Genomic DNA, 6494 nt, shown 5'->3' on the forward strand with positions numbered 1-6494 from the left:
GTGTGTGTGTGTGTGTGTGTGTGTGTGTGTGTGTGTGTGTGTGTGTGGATCTGTTTTATTTCTCATGATTTGTTTGAAACGAGGACAATAAACTAAGAACAAAACGACAGAATATCCATCAGCGTTCATTATTATGAGCTTAAAGGTCCAGCGGAGTTAAAACGCATGTAGGTCACGACTCACGATCTTAAACTGGCATCATTTGAGTTTTTCTCACGTTTTGTGAGTTGATCGATACGAGCTATATTAACGTGATCTTTTATATAATGTCTAATGCGTCTACCCGCCCGGTGATTCAGTATCACTTCACTGGCTTAAAGTAGCAGTAGCCTGTAATACTGTCGATTAGTCGTAATGATCATTAAAGGATAACTCTGAATGAGAGGTCACAGTTTAGAGCGTCTCCCATAATGATTGATTATAATAATAATAATAATAAATTAAGCTCTAATTTCTAATTTAAGCCTTTTGTGGTGACGGAGTTCAGTTGGTTTCCACCGAAATGGGTTAAAAATAACTTATTCAAATATAGAACCAAAAAAGGGGATGAACGGATATTAATGTGCAGAGTCATGACAGTTAGCTTCACCACAGTGCTGTCAAACTCAGGATGGATCTCATTGGTTGAGATAACTGAAGGGGGCGGGGCCAAACACACCTGCATCTTATTTAGCTATAAATGAGTCGGATTGAGGCGAGGTTAGTTTAGCTAACTGATTAACTCTTTTAAAGGGTTAGGGTTAGCTAAAGCTAGGTGTATCTCAGCATAGCTACTGTTAGCAGTTCATCTGATTCAACCCACCATGACGGGATTTATACTTTATAAAACATAAAAAGACTGCAAGACAAGCTATGAAAGCAGCACAATATTTTCAAAAGAGTATTTGAATAAAATAAGATAAAAGATGAAACAAGCTGAACCACAGTTGTTGGTCACAAATTGTCTTTCGTCACTTCGTGCTGCAGGGATTGAAGCCTTCAGTCCTGCGTCTCTGTGCTCGGAGCTCTGCAGATCAAACCACAGAGAGAGAGAAGAGCTGTGAGAGGTACAGGAAGCTCCACTCACAAAGCATTCTGACCTCTTTACTTCTTTTTCACACTTTGCTGTGTATCAATACTCGATACCTCACAATGAAACAGGATTTTATAATGCTTTGCAAATGTATTGAGGTGAGACACAACAAGCAAACGCAATGTTTTACACGCAGACTAGAAAGAAACATCTAAAACACACATTCAGGTGTTTATTTTACTACTTTGTCTGTTTACGTCTATTTTTCTTCGAAATTCACCAAAAGTTACCATTACATAATGCCTCGTTTGCATATTTAAACATAACATTTCAGAAAGCTTGTAATACAATAAATACTCATCTTAATGAGTGATGAAGTGGTGAAGTTCCTTGGTGATATCTATGAGTTCATGGTTTGACCCTATTCACCTGTAGAGTCTCTAAATGTCTGTATTTTAACTAAACATCTCTTTAAAGGACGTTTTCTCTATATGAAGAAGTAGAAAAGTACTACCATCAAAATATACTTCCAATACCAAAAGTAAAAGTACTCTGTTCAGGATGGCAAATTAAGAATACTGATGCATGAATATGTCAGCGTCACTATTGTTGTAGCTGGTGATACTTTTAACTGCTTTATATACTGGTAGCTTGATCTGTACTAAAACATCATAATGTATTATATAGTTATTAAATATCCATTTATATTTGGTATTAATCTGTAAAAAGAGACAGAGTTTGAACACTAGATGGCGCACTAAGACAGTTTCTCCTCTGATTCATAGAGAAGGATCTTTTTATATTTTTGCTCCACATGTATACTAATGCTAAATGGAACCGTGTGATGATTTATTGAGGTAAAACTTGCCATAACTGGTTTTCTTCTCATCAACTTGTCTGTTCATGTGGCTGCAGCTGAAGAATAAAGCTCTCCTCTTTCCATCCCTCTCGTCTTCTTTCACTTCCTCTCTCCATCTTTTCTTTCCTCATCCTCCTCTCTTCATCTCTCTTTCTCATATTCCTCTTCTCTCAGTCTACACATTAAACAATGCCGGGGTTAATACTGGGAGTAATGGGTCAATTTGACCCAGAATCCAATAACCACCGAGACAAGGGGTTGTTTTGACCGAAATAATCCAATACAAGGCGTGTATGAAAGGTATTACGTCTGTATTATATTGATCCACACTGGAGTCTTTTCCATCTGTGTTTATGATTATTAGACTTTATTTAAACACCAAAAAGAAGTTTACTTAATACGCATTTCATTTCTTGTGGACAGAATGCCTAAATATTAGAAATTATACACTTGTTTGCTTAGAAAAGTGACCGACATTATTAATGCATGGTCAGATTTGTTGCAGATTGATTTTCCTCTGTTTGTCTCTCCTCTGACTATTCTATTATATTCTCTTATCTTTCTCTTCTATATTCTTTCATTCTATTCCCTTCTCTTCTCTTCTTATTCTATTCTATCTTTCATTCTTTTCTATTCTCTTCTATTGTTTTCTATATTATTCTCTTCTTTTCTATATATTCTCTTCTCTTTCATCCGGTTCTATTCTCTTCTCTTATCTTTCATTCTCTTCTATATTCTTCTATTCTATTCTCTTCTCTTCTATATTATTCTCTTCCTTTCTATATATTCTCTCCTCTTTCATCCGGTTCTATTCTATTGTGTTCTACTTTAGTGGAGTAGTTGTGTGTGTCGGCAGGTGGAGCTCCATGCTCTCCCATTCAAAACCTCCATGAGGGTCCACGAGTCCCTCTACGAGCGAAACACGCTGTGTGAAACAGACACACGCACGCACGCGCACACGGCTGTCAGGCGTGTCAGAGAAGCGCTCGAGCCTCTGTGAGTTGAGAGAGAGAGAGAGAGAGAGAGAGAGAGCGAGCGCGCGCTCTGTAGTCAGTGTTCCACCGTCAGCGGGACCGGGCAGACTTGTGTTGAGTCCGGTTCAGTCCGCTTGTTTTGTTGTTTGTTTTTCTCGCTTCTATAAAAATGGGATTCTGACAGCAGCCGGGCAGCGGGCGCCGCCGGCTCCTCCTGGCCGGAAAATGAAGCGTCTCTGTCGGAGGCTGGCGGTGGCCGTGGCGGTGCTGGTGTGGCTGGGGGCGCTGGTTTACCTGCTGGTGCTGAGCCGGAGGAGGCTGCCGGAGCTCGGTACCGGTGCAGGGGGAGGGGGAGGAGGAGGGGGAGGGGGAGGAGGCGGAGAGACAGCGTTCAACCAGGTGAAGTAGAGACACAACCTCTATACTGTGTGTGTGTGTGTGTGTGTGTGTGTGTGTGTGGACTTGAGTTAACATCATTCTCACTGCAGGCTATATCTCCTATAATAAACCCATAATATGATGAGTTTATAGTGGATGTTTTTGTCTTTTACATCCATATGAAGACTGAGATATCTCTGTAGCTTTATCCCAAACCTCAAGGATAGTTTGTGATTCAATGCTGGGAAGAAAAAGTAAAACACATTGCCAGTAAAATGTACTTAATGGAAGGAAATGACAGAGAGTTAATGTGTTTTAATTGTTGTAGCAACTAATTGTCACTAAAGCGTAAAATTGCAGGGATTTCTATTTTATGAGACTTTTTATTCATGTTTTGAAGACGACTTCTTAAACTGCAAGTAATGTAGGAGAGTTAAATTCACCAAAAGGGCCAAACCCTCAGAACTTAAGGCGGGTAAATGTACTGTATCCTCCCTCTCATGTGGCATTACAGGATATTCATATAATCCTGTCTGTAGTGGCTCTGCTTGACTTCTTATTCCCTAAGATAATACTATACGTGCTGCTCCTATAATAAACTCACATCCTCTATAGGGGCTGCTATCATCGTATGAAATCATGAACAGCTACTGTGGCTCCTTTTTTATGATAATTAGGCTCATTTTTGACCCGGCCTGGTGTCCGCACCCAGTTGTGCACTGCAGGATGTCTGTTATGCAAAAGACCTGCAGCATGTTAACTGTGGCTGGTGGGATGAATTGTATTGATCGGGCCACTCTTACCTTGTTTTTATTGAACTACAAACACACACACACACACACACACAAACTAGATTTGTGAGAAAACACTTTTCTGCAGGAATATAGGACACACAAATATCATAAAGTAGTATTAATATCACATAACTTGCATTACAGACACTATTGTATACATTTAGTAGGATTACATGATGTCAGACTTTGCAACACACATTATTAGCCCATCTGAAAATGCAATTAATGGAGTGATGTAGGGGAGGTTTGAGCATATGAGCGTGTTTTTATATACGTGTGTATATATACATTGTATATATGTACTGTGTGTGTGTGTATATATATATATAATGAAACTTACTTGCACCACAGTTACGAACAATCATTTATTTCTTTTCTTTATAAGCACAATCAACCCAGCTCAGTGTGCTTTAATAATGGCATGAATTGATTTTTCGACGAATCGATGCAAAGATTTTTTTAATGGAAAAACCATTTGTATCTGTGTGTGTGTGTGTGTGTGTGTGTGTGTGTGTGATGCAATGCATTTGTGAGGGCTGCTGCATATTCAGCTCCTGCACCGCACGGCGAGACTCAGCAGTCTGTGTCAAAGTGACAAGTGAGTCTGTAGCGACAGCGGAGCTGCAGAAGAGCTGCATGTAAAGTCTGATGGCTCGTGTCCCTGTTAGCCTCCTGACATACTGTTTGTTGGATTATTTGTTCTGTTGGACGGCGGCATGCTGTGACGTGATGCAGGTGGTCCGTGAACTGAAGCGTGTACTCACTCTGGTGTCAGTTTGGATGTGAGCGTCAGTAGAAATGGCTGAAAATGTGAAATGCAAATGCGAGCTGGATGAAAGCTTTCAGGAAGGTCTGAGCAAACGGCGTAAATGCACATCGCTGTGAGGTCAAAAGCACGTGTGTGTGTGTGTGTTCGGCAACACACTGAGTCACGTGTGACCTGTTACCTTTCAGTTGCTTTCGAGCTACAGGTGGTTCTCTTTTATTTTGTTAAGGAAGACAGACAGACAGACAGACAAAGACCTGCAGAGGCAGTCAGGTATAAAAGGACCAGTGTGAAGGATTTAGCGGGCTTTATGGTCAGAAATGGAATATATCATTCATAACCATGTTTTTATTATTGTACAATCACCTGAAACTAAGAATCGTTGTGTTTTTTTCTCTAGCTTAGAATGAGCCGTTTATATCTCTATAGGGAGCGCGTCCTCTTCTCAGAGTCCTCCATGTTTCTACAGCAGCCCCAGTGGTCCGGTTCTCCCCTTATTCACATCACTATGAGCTGTGAGATGTGTAGTGAGGGCAAGACTTTCTGGGGACGTGTCGGTCGGTTCAGACTGAAACATCTCAACTACCGCCGGATGGATCGCCATGAATTTTGGTGTGACTATTCAAGTTCCCAGTTTTTTCACTTCACCTATGAATTGTCTCACGTACTAATTGGATCAGCACAGATGTTTGTACAGACATTCCTGGTTCCCAGATAATGAATCTTAACTAATTATCTTTAAAACACATTTCTGCACAGCGGTGGCCTCTTGTGAGGAGGTCAGGTGTTGTTCAGGAGCATCAACCTCTGCTTTAGTGGACCTGTGAGGGAGGGCACATCTGGAATGATGGAGGTGGAGAGGGATGGGCAGGATTAAAATGATTAGAAGAAGAAAACCCCCCAAAAACAAAGTGGGTTAGATAACAGAATGATTGAAACTCTGGAGAAACTCTGCATAATTCAACATTTGTTAAAAAAAATAGAGAAGCCAGTTAGTAAAAGTATGATAATCATATGTCAACAAAGCTCTTAAGACGTCAACGATTCTTAAAGAAGAAGCCACAGTTTCGTCTGAGTAGGAGGTGCTTTCCAAGCGGTGGATAATTCAGGCGTTGAAGCTTAATCTGCTGTTGCTCTCATTGTACGTTGACCACATAAATGCCTCAAATGGGAAGTTTGAAAATGTAATTAAAGTACTTCAGTAGAAGGGGGGGGTAGGAACAGCTGCATCCACTTAGCCCATCAGCAGGACAAGAAGATCTTGTGTGGACTTGTTCTGTGCGATATTGAGAGGGAGTGTATGTGTGTGTGTGTGTGTGTGTGTGTGTGTGTGTGTGTGTGTATCATCTGCAAGTCAGGACACACACGCTGTAACACACCTCGGCTAATACCTGCACCAGATACAGATTTGCCAATTTAATTCTTCAGTGTTTCACACCCAGCATAAAACTGTAGGATCAGTCAGCAGGTACAGGCCGCCTCGTATCACCGTCATCACGCTCACAGTCTGTTCCTATCATTAAAACAGAAACCTAGGTTAAGGGCCCCTTCTGGTGCAGCGGCACATTATTCAAACATGAGTTAAAACGGGATCAGGGACATGATACAGTGCTCATTAGAGAAACCAAAACAGAAAGTTCCTCTTTATAAAACACGGAAGGTATGTGTGTGTGTGTGTGTGTGTGTGTGTGTGTGTGTTGAGCCTAACTGA

The sequence above is a fragment of the Anarrhichthys ocellatus genome, unplaced genomic scaffold (assembly GCF_004355925.1).
Source record: "Anarrhichthys ocellatus isolate YVR2014 unplaced genomic scaffold, GSC_Weel_1.0 scaffold34, whole genome shotgun sequence".
Lineage (NCBI taxonomy): Eukaryota > Metazoa > Chordata > Actinopteri > Perciformes > Anarhichadidae > Anarrhichthys > Anarrhichthys ocellatus.